Raw genomic sequence first — 11544 nt, forward strand, 5'->3', positions numbered from 1 at the left:
TGTTTTGGACAAATATGGCGGTATCTGGCAACTACCTCCTCCTCTCGCGTCCACAGGTCTTCTTTGTCTTTGCAGTTTCTCTTAATAAAAAGCAATTCATAAGTCCATATTTTAAGTTTTATTCGTTTTATAGACATAATACATTTGGCTGGCCGCCATTAGTTGTTAAATAACTTACTTCCTTTGGTGAATTAAGGTGGATGTGCTAGCTGACGCTGCCGTCTGTGATGCCACATTCTGACACTTTTATAACCCCACATTACACTGCCCCGCTTATTCTAGATGCTTCCAAAAGCACTAACAAAATGTTATGTTATTCTGGAGGGAATAAAATTATAGATAACTTACAAATTTGCTGTGACCAAGCTTGAGGTGAGTGGGTATGAAGGAGTGAGAGTGTGGGCTGGAGGGGCTGGGGAAAGATGCCACATGTCCCAAGATTAATATCAGTTGCTCACCTGTAATTGCTAAATAAAACAAAACATTAGTTCATAGTGTCCTAAATTACTAAGCATCGTCCCTACTATTCATAAAATGTTAAATTGTTTATGTTATGCTACGTCATGATATGCGTAAATAACTAACTTTTCCAATATGGCGGCAACACCTACTTGCTGGAAACACATAACCCCTCCCTCACCCACTCCTCCCCATTTCCCTCGTTAGCGAGGTAGCGTTAAGAACAGAGGACTGAGCCTTTGAGAGAAATCCTCACTTGGCCCCCTTCTCTGTTCCTTCTTATGAAAAACTAAAAACGAGAGGGGAGGATTTCCAGCTCCCACGCTTCCTCCCTTTAATGTCGCCGTCTACGACACACAAGGAATACGTGGGAAGTATTCTTTTTTTTTTTTTTTTTTTCTTCCAAAAGAAGGAACAGAGAAGAGGGCCAGGTGAGGATATTCCCTCAAAGACCCAGTCCTCTGTTCTTAACGCTACCTCGCTATCGCGGGAAATGGCGAATAGTATGAAAGAAAGAAGAAATATATATATGAAGTCTGTTGGGGATGAGAGAGCTTGGGAAGTGAGTCAGTTGTTGTTCGCTGATGATACAGCGCTGGTGGCTGATTCATGTGAGAAACTGCAGAAGCTGGTGACTGAGTTTGGTAAAGTGTGTGGAAGAAGAAAGTTAAGAGTAAATGTGAATAAGAGCAAGGTTATTAGGTACAGTAGGGTTGAGGGTCAAGTCAATTGGGAGGTGAGTTTGAATGGAGAAAAACTGGAGGAAGTGAAGTGTTTTAGATATCTGGGAGTGGATCTGGCAGCGGATGGAACCATGGAAGCGGAAGTGGATCATAGGGTGGGGGAGGGGGCGAAAATTCTGGGGGCCTTGAAGAATGTGTGGAAGTCGAGAACATTATCTCGGAAAGCAAAAATGGGTATGTTTGAAGGAATAGTGGTTCCAACAATGTTGTATGGTTGCGAGGCGTGGGCTATGGATAGAGTTGTGCGCAGGAGGATGGATGTGCTGGAAATGAGATGTTTGAGGACAATGTGTGGTGTGAGGTGGTTTGATCGAGTGAGTAACGTAAGGGTAAGAGAGATGTGTGGAAATAAAAAGAGCGTGGTTGAGAGAGCAGAAGAGGGTGTTTTGAAGTGGTTTGGGCACATGGAGAGAATGAGTGAGGAAAGATTGACCAAGAGGATATATGTGTCGGAGGTGGAGGGAACGAGGAGAAGAGGGAGACCAAATTGGAGGTGGAAAGATGGAGTGAAAAAGATTTTGTGTGATCGGGGCCTGAACATGCAGGAGGGTGAAAGGAGGGCAAGGAATAGAGTGAATTGGAGCGATGTGGTATACCGGGGTTGACGTGCTGTCAGTGGATTGAATCGAGGCATGTGAAGCGTCTGGGGTAAACCATGGAAAGCTGTGTAGGTAGGTATATTTGCGTGTGTGGACGTATGTATATACATGTGTATGGGGGTGGGTTGGGCCATTTCTTTCGTCTGTTTCCTTGCGCTACCTCGCAAACGCGGGAGACAGCGACAAAGTATAATAATAATAACAATAATATATATATATATATATATATATATATATATATATATATATATATATATATATATATATATATATATATATATATATATATATATATATATATTCCTATGAGTCCACGGGGAAAATGAAACACGATAAGTTCCCAAGTGCACCTTCGTGTAATAATCACATCATCAGGGGAGACACAAGAGAGAAATATAACGTAGCTAGGACGCCATTTGGTAAACATGCCTTTCATTACTTACTCGATCAAGCCGCCTCACACTAAATACATTCCTCAAACATTTCATTTCCGAAACCTCCATCCTCCTTCCCACAACACTATCGAGAGCCCATGCCTCACAACCATATAACATTGTTAAAAGTACTAGTACCAGTGTCCGGGCGTGGCCACTCCTCCATATTGTTTCCCAGGTAGCCACTTGGGCAGCGCTACTGTGCGTCGACTTCCCATTGGTGGACCGCTGCTGCTTGCGAAATTGGTGATTGGTTCTCTGCGGCCCAATAATTTCTGTGCTACGCCTCCGCGGTAGTTGATTAGTCATCGACCAATCTTCACTATACCCTGTCGGACTGTCCCATCAATCAATTCATTATAATGTGTGTCCCATCTACACATCTTTACTATACCCTGTCTGTCCCATCTATGGATCTTCACTATACCCTGTCTGTCCCATCTACGAATCTTCACTGTACCCTGTTAGTCCCATCTATGCATCTTCACTACACCCTGTCTCTCCCATCTATGGATATTCACTATACCCTGTCTGTCACATCTATCGATCTTCACTATATCCAGTCTGTCCCATCTATGGATATTCACTATACCCTGTCTGTCCCATCTATCGATCTTCACTGTACCCAGTCTGTCCCATCTATGGATATCCACTATACCCTGTCTGTCCCATCTATCGATCTTCACTGTACCCAGTCTGTCCCATCTATGGATATTCACTATACCCTGTCAGTCCCATCTATCAATCTTCACTGTACCCAGTCTGTCCCATCTATGGATGTTCACTATACCCTGTCTGTCCCACCTGTGGATCTTCACTATATCCAGTCTGTCCCATTCACCTGTACCCCTGGTCACCATGTAACAACCATTAACCCACCTACAATATTTTAGATGGTCTCTGCATTCAAAATCGCCGAAGTCGACATGCTTTTGTTTGTATGAAGTCGACTATGCTTTTATTTCTATGTGGGATATTAGAGCATGGGGGTACCTTACTATATTTTTCCATATCAATATAGACTCACTATATTTGTGGACATACAAGGATAACCGAGGTTACTTCGTAAAGTGCACAACGTAATCATAGTATCTTCAACATGGAAGATTTTGCAAAAAGCTCAGTTGTGGAGGTGGTCGAGCAGCAGCAGGTGCTCTGGGTCGCCCTCCTTGACCAGGCCTACCTGCCTTTCCACGATGAGGAGGATTTGCTGGACCGTCCACCACACGAGACCCGACTCCCACATATAGATGAGTTGGGCTGCGATGATGACGACATACATGTCATCGTGCCCACCAACGAGCAGTTGCAAGGGGTTCTCAAAACCGTCCTGCAGAGGTATACCATCAGGGTCGTCAACGTTCCATACAAAATCTCAAGGACGAACGTCTGGGAATTCTTCAAGCAGTTCGGCGACATCGTTCTCTTCGACATGCAGTCCTACACGACCTACGAGAACCACCGCGGGATTGCCGTCATCCAGTACCCCTGCTATGCCTCCTACAAGAAGGCACTTCTTGCCAACGTAACACCACTTTCCGTCAACGGTCGCTGTGCAAAAGTGAAACCTTACCGTCCCACTGATGCTGACCAAGTGACCTCGCCCACTCAAGTGGCACTGCAGCCCACACTCCCTACCAGACCCACCATCCATGAGGAAATGCAGCCCACCCCACTTGTCAGGCCCACCATTCAAGACCGACTTGGTCCCCCAACACACGTCAGGCCCACCATTCAAGACCGACTTGGTCCCCCAACACATGTCAGGCCCAGCGTTCTAGACCGACTGGGACCAATAACACATGACATGTCCTACGTTACAGACCGACTGCACTCTGCACCACGTACGGGCGTTAAAAGGCGTGTCGAGATGACACACGCTCCCCGTGCCAAAAGATTCAGTTGGTGAGGAACCTGAGTTCTTTCTTCCTGCTGGTGCTGCAGGAGAACACGGCCCTAGAGTGGACACTGGAGGTGTGTTTGTGTTTGTGTTTGGGTTATCACTGAGGAACCAACACCAAGACAACTTTAGTTTGGCCTCGCCAAGGATTACGTTAATCTGGCGGAAGTCTGGCTTTCTCCCAGTAGTGGATGACACATAATATCTACGTAGGGACGTTGAACAAAGAAAGAAAAAAAATGGGAACATTATCCCGCCCCAAAAAAATACATAAATTCACGGGGATAATTTCCTTCGTCTTCAAAGAAAAAATGAAACCCTTATGACGCTACCGTGCCTTCCATAAAGCAACCCTCAAAGAAATCACTTTCTACACAATGTGCAAGGATACGGTTAGCCAATCTTCATATGGCTGGGGCTATTGTTCCCTCTGATTGATTCATTTTTCAAGATTAAGGAAAGTTATAATAAAAATATTGTATTGAGTTTCTCCGTTGGCGTCAGGGTAAACACCCATCCCCCCCGAAGCTTGGTTACCTTTCCGTGGTGGGGGGGACTTCATGGATTGGGCAGTAGCAACCATCGTTGGTTGCTTCTGTTCAATCCATGAACGAAAAACCAAGCATCTTGAGCGTAATTGTCGTATAAATTCACTTGGTGTCAAAACTGACGCGAAAGTGGTTGTCTCAATTTTGTCAGAAATGTTTGTGCGTTTCGGCCTGATGGCGGGAGTCGGTTTGGCGCTGTGGTCATGAGGGAATACGAGGAAGATTGGCAACCGTCCCAGAAGTAGCTACAGTGAGGCCCAGCAGCTGTCCCTAATACTGTGGAAGGCACTCATGTAAGGTGTGCAGTGAGGCGCACCAGTAACAAGAGAAACGGACAACCAAAACAGCAATCTTGATCATCAGGAGGCTATCCAATGCTCAGAGTAGATAAGGACGATTATTGTATGGCTTCGCTCAGAGGATGAAAATCTTAGCCGTGAAAATCTACAAGTAAAATAACGAGTAGTTAGTGGTAGTGAAGTGGAATTACCGCATTTCTGTGGTCTTAATAGTAAAACGAATCTTTTCGTTTTCTCCATCAATCTAGAGGTGTTGTAGACCACCATCCTTAAGGTTGTAAGGTAATGGTAAGTACAAGGTTATGACCTCAGCAAATTTGTGATGGAAAGTGCAGGAAATGTGGTAATGTATATAATATAAATTATATAGTTGTATAATAAATGTATAATAAAACTTTGTCTTCTCTGTTCCCGTTCATTGATTCAAATGCAGGTAAGTTTTCTCTCTAACGAGGTGGGATAAGCTACGTGCACTCGGCTTGTAAATGTGGTGACTTTCCATTCATTACCACAATGGTGTGCTGAACTGAAGACGTAGAATTCCGTAGACGAAACTAAGATAGGAAATCAATCTACATCAAAAATTGAAGGCGCCGCTCTGTATGTGTGTGTGTGTGTGTGTGTGTGTGTGTGTGTGTGTGTGTGTGTACTACTTTAATCATTATCACGTGAGTCTTTTGAGGAAGGATTTGTACATTCGTGTTGCCCCGTCTTTTAACCTTGTAAGTGTAAAATATGTTTTCACTCCTGTGTGCACTCACACACACACACATACACACACACACACACACACACACACACACACACACACACACACACACACACACACACACACAAACACACACACACACACACACACACACACACACACACACACACACACACACACACACACACACACAGACACACATACACACACACACACACACACACACACACACACACACACACACACACACATAACCTATAATATTATCTAGTATTTTCTTCAGACGGATATCTTACACCTTGATTATAAAAGCCAAAGAAAAATTCATAAAAACATATACATATATTTCCACACGTGTAGATATATGTTATGTATTGAAATGTGGCGGAAAAATTCTTTATATATTAAACGTGATTGAAGACGTAAAGAATCTGGTACAAACATAATGGTTATTGTGATAAATGATTTATTTATGGTAAATATGTATTGTGTTGCATTATAATGGTTGTTCAAAACCAAGGTTCTTAAACCTGAATCAGTGAAATACTATAAGAAATAAAAGATCAGTTAAACATAAACATTTATAGTGATTAATCACACAATATATCTTACTGTGGGTATCTAAAACAAAATCCATTGCAAGGAGCTAGTTTAAGGCAGGAGTATTTCATTTTTTAACAAAATATTTACCTCTACATCCCTTTTCTTTCGTCACCATTTCTTGTGTTTACTACTATCAAGAAATATCTTTTACATAACATAAAAATTCTGTATAGGTATTTGATTAATGTTCTTCAACGACGCGTTGTATAACTCTTCGTTAGTGAAGTTCATTTCGTGTAATGGATCATGCATTACAAAGCTGTGTCTATCCACACAAGTGTTACATGTCCCAGGTAAAGATATATTCTAGAGATAGTGTATATCTAACATATATATGTGTTTTATAAATGTTTATAAAAAGTTTTCCTGAGGGACAATACCTAAGACTTTCGTATTAAAGTTGATCAGTTGTAAGTGATCAAGCATTACAAAGCTGTGTCCATTACCACAGGTGCTACTGATCCCAGGTAAAGGTATTCTACCCTTCTAGTTATCTATGCTTCATCCCTGGCTTGATCCTTGCAAGTGATATATTTTTTTTTTCTTTTTATACTTTGTCGCTGTCTCCCGCGTTTGCGAGGTAGCGCAAGGAAACAGACGAAAGAAATGGCCCAACCCCCCCCATACATATGTATATACACACGTCCACACACGCAAATATACATACCTACACAGCTTTCCATGGTTTACCCCAGACGCTTCACATGCCTTGATTCAATCCACTGACAGCACGTCAACCCCGGTATACCACATCGCTCCAATTCACTCTATTCCTTGCCCTCCTTTCACCCTCCTGCATGTTCAGGCCCCGATCACACAAAATCTTTTTCACTCCATCTTTCCACCTCCAATTTGGTCTCCCTCTTCTTCTTGCTCCCTCCACCTCCGACACATATATCCTCTTGGTCAATCTTTCCTCACTCATTCTCTCCATGTGCCCAAACCACTTCAAAACACCCTCTTCTGCTCTCTCAACCACGCTCTTTTTATTTCCACACATCTCTCTTACCCTTACGTTACTCACTCGATCACACCACACATTGTCCTCAAACATCTCATTTCCAGCACATCCATCCTCCTGCGCACAACCCTATCCATAGCCCACGCCTCGCAACCATACAACATTGTTGGAACCACTATTCCTTCAAACATACCCATTTTTGCTTTCCGAGATAATGTTCTCGACTTCCACACATTCTTCAAGGCCCCCAGAATTTTCGCCCCCTCCCCCACCCTATGATCCACTTCCGCTTCCATGGTTCCATCCGCTGCCAGATCCACTCCCAGATATCTAAAACACTTCACTTCCTCCAGTTTTTCTCCATTCAAACTCACCTCCCAATTGACTTGACCCTCAACCCTACTGTACCTAATAACCTTTCTCTTATTCACATTTACTCTTAACTTTCTTCTTCCACACACTTTACCAAACTCAGTCACCAGCTTCTGCAGTTTCTCACATGAATCAGCCACCAGCGCTGTATCATCAGCGAACAACAACTGACTCACTTCCCAAGCTCTCTCATCCCCAACAGACTTCATACTTGCCCCTCTTTCCAAAACTCTTGCATTTACCTCCCTAAAAACCCCATCCATAAACAAATTAAACAACCATGGAGACATCACACACCCCTGCCGCAAACCTACATTCACTGAGAACCAATCACTTTCCTCTCTTCCTACACGTACACATGCCTTACATCCTCGATAAAAAATTTTCACTGCTTCTAACAACTTTCCTCCCACACCATATATTCTTAATACCTTCCACAGAGCATCTCTATCAACTCTATCATATGCCTTCTCCAGATCCATAAATGCTACATACAAATCCATTTGTTTTTCTAAGTATTTCTCACACACATTCTTCAAAGCAAACACCTGATCCACACATCCTCTACCACTTCTGAAACCACACTGCTCTTCCCCAATCTGATGCTCTGTACATGCCTTCACCCTCTCAATCAATACCCTCCCATATAATTTACCAGGAATACTCAACAAACTTATACCTCTGTAATTTGAGCACTCACTCTTATCCCCTTTGCCTTTGTACAATGGCACTATGCACGCATTCCGCCAATCCTCAGGCACCTCACCATGAGTCATACATACATTAACTAACCTTACCAACCAGTCAACAATACAGTCACCCCCTTTTTTAATAAATTCCACTGCAATACCATCCAAACCTGCTGCCTTGCCGGCTTTCATCTTCCGCAAAGCTTTCACTACCTCTTCTCTGTTTACCAAATCATTTTCCCTAACCCTCTCACTTTGCACACCACCTCGACCAAAACACCCTATATCTGCCACTCTATCATCAAACACATTCAACAAACCTTCAAAACACTCACTCCATCTCCTTCTCACATCACCACTACTCGTTATCCCCTCCCCATTTGCGCCCTTCACTGAAGTTCCTATTTGCTCCCTTGTCTTACGCACTTTATTTACCTCCTTCCAGAACATCTTTTTATTCTCCCTAAAATTTACTGATACTCTCTCACCCCAACTCTCATTTGCCCTTTTTTTCACCTCTTGCACCTTTCTCTTGACCTCCTGTCTCTTTCTTTTATACATCTCCCACTCAATTGCATTTTTTCCCTGCAAAAATCGTCCAAATGCCTCTCTCTTCTCTTTCACTAATACTCTTACTTCTTCATCCCACCACTCACTACCCTTTCTAATCAACCCACCTCCCACTCTTCTCATGCCACAAGCATCTTTTGCGCAATCCATCACTGATTCCCTAAATACATCCCATTCCTCCCCCACTCCCCTTGCTTCCATTGTTCTCACCTTTTTCCATTCTGTACTCAGTCTCTCCTGGTACTTCCTCACACAGGTCTCCTTCTCAAGCTCACTTACTCTCACCACCCTCTTCACCCCAACATTCACTCTTCTTTTCTGAAAACCCATACAAATCTTCACCTTAGCCTCCACAAGATAATGATCAGACATCCCTCCAGTTGCACCTCTCAGCACATTAACATCCAAAAGTCTCTCTTTCGCACGCCTGTCAATTAACACTTAATCCAATAACGCTCTCATTTCATTTCATTTCAAGCTAGAAGTTTCAGTTTTCTAAATTGTTTCTTACATTTTTCATATGTATATATATGTATGTGTGTGTGTGTGTATATGTGCGTATGTGTGTGTATGTGTGTGTATGTGTATATGTATATATATATGTATATTATCCCTGGGGATAGGGGTGAAAGAATACTTCCCACGTATTCCTCGCGTGTCGTAGAAAGCGACTAGAGGGGACGGGAGCGGGGGGCCAGAAATCCTCCCCTCCTTGTATTAACTTTCTAAAATGGGAAACAGAAGAAGGAGTCACGCGGGGAGTGCTCATCCTCCTCGAAGGCTCAGAGTGGGGTGCCTAAATGTGTGTGGATGTAACCAAGATGTGAAAAAAGGAGAGATAGGTAGTATGTTTGAGGAAAGGAACCTGGATGTTTTGGCTCTGAGTGAAACGAAGCTCAAGGGTAAAGGGGAAGAGTGGTTTGGGAATGTCTGGGGAGTAAAGTCAGGGGTTAGTGAGAGGACAAGAGCAAGGGAAGGAGTAGCAATACTCCTGAAACAGGAGTTGTGGGAGTATGTGATAGAGTGTAAAAGTAAATTCTCGATTAATATGGGTAAAACTGAAAGTTGATGGAGAGAGATGGGTGATTATTGGTGCATATGCACCTGGGCATGAGAAGAAAGATCAAGAGAGGCAAGTGTTTTGGGAGCAGCTGAATGAGTGTGTTAGTGGTTTTGATGCACGAGACCGGGTTATAGTGATGGGTGATTTGAATGCAAAGGTGAGTAATGTGGCAGTTGAGGGAATGATTGGTATACATGGGGTGTTCAGTGTTGTAAATGGAAATGGTGAAGAGCTTGTAGATTTAAGTGCTGAAAAAGGACTGATGATTGGGAATACCTGGTTTAAAAAGCGAGATATACATAAGTATACTTATGTAAGTAGGAGAGATGGCCAGAGAGCAAGTGACATATATGCTGTGTAATTCTCTATATTCTTATCATACAATCAATCAGTTGAGGTGCAGAACACGCTGTTCATCCTGGTCACTCCACTCTGTCACATACTATTATTGAAAAGGTGTTACCGGACTCAACCCGTAAGTCGTTACACCAGGAATGACAAGTAACCTTGAGGAAAGGCTGTATCATTGACCAGGGAAGGGAAGAAATAGCACAGTCTCATCGAAAACCTTTTCGCTTCATAGATATGTGCCATCATCCCCTGCTCCTGTGTAGAGTGCAGCAGCCACGAAGGTGTAGGAGCGCCATCAAAGGTGTGCTGGTGATGTGTGGTAATAATAATAATACTGTTCAAATCATCAACAATAACCATTTCTCAGGTTTGTCTGTCCTACTTGTCGTCGCTGCACGTAACTCTGTCATTGTATATGTCTTCCTTGAACGTACATCTTCCTATATTTCCCTGTCCCAACTATTTAGACAATAATACGTTGAAAGGATTGTTAGGTGACTTTAAAGTGGAATATATAAAGGATTAGTGACCTAATGACCTTCCATAGGTCGCTCTCCGTTAGACTTAAACATTGATCGTAGGAACAAGGTCATATATGCAGTGAGAACGTGTATGGTCTTAAAATGATCTTGAACCCCTGGAAAATGTGTTTAAGATGATTTGCATAGTGGTTACAGTTTGACGTTTAGCACAGTTATGACCCCAGCAGTTGATAGAGCGGAAAGTAGAAAAAAAAAAGAAAAAAGGAAAAATAGGATTACGTATATGGGTCAAATATTTAGTGAGTGTGTATGGCCCTACAGCCATCATTAACAGGTGAAGGTGTTTAACAATATTTGAGTGGTGGTTATGACTAACTTGTTGACCTTACTGACTCAGGCGGTCGATGAACCTAAAACCCCAAAACTAACCCACTTTACTATTACTCTGGATATTTGGCTTGACTGACAATGGAGCACCTGGGTTGAACACCAGGACTTGTTACCCTCCTCCTCTTCATCTCTTTCTCTCTTTCTCTTCCTCACAACAACACGAAAACCCTCCAAAAATCCTCACGAATTCCAGCTACCTGCTGGACCTGGATGATCATTTTATGTTGAACTTATGGTTCACATTCTGGCTTCATGACCACAAGCTGATAGCCCTTAAATCCAACAACATATATACATCCTGTTATACAACTGATGTTACTGTCTGACGTATGTATGGTGCGGCTTGATGACCTTACCTGCTGATGGTCATTA

Source organism: Panulirus ornatus, chromosome 42 (assembly GCF_036320965.1).
Source record: "Panulirus ornatus isolate Po-2019 chromosome 42, ASM3632096v1, whole genome shotgun sequence".
In the NCBI taxonomy this organism is placed as follows: Eukaryota; Metazoa; Arthropoda; class Malacostraca; order Decapoda; family Palinuridae; genus Panulirus; species Panulirus ornatus.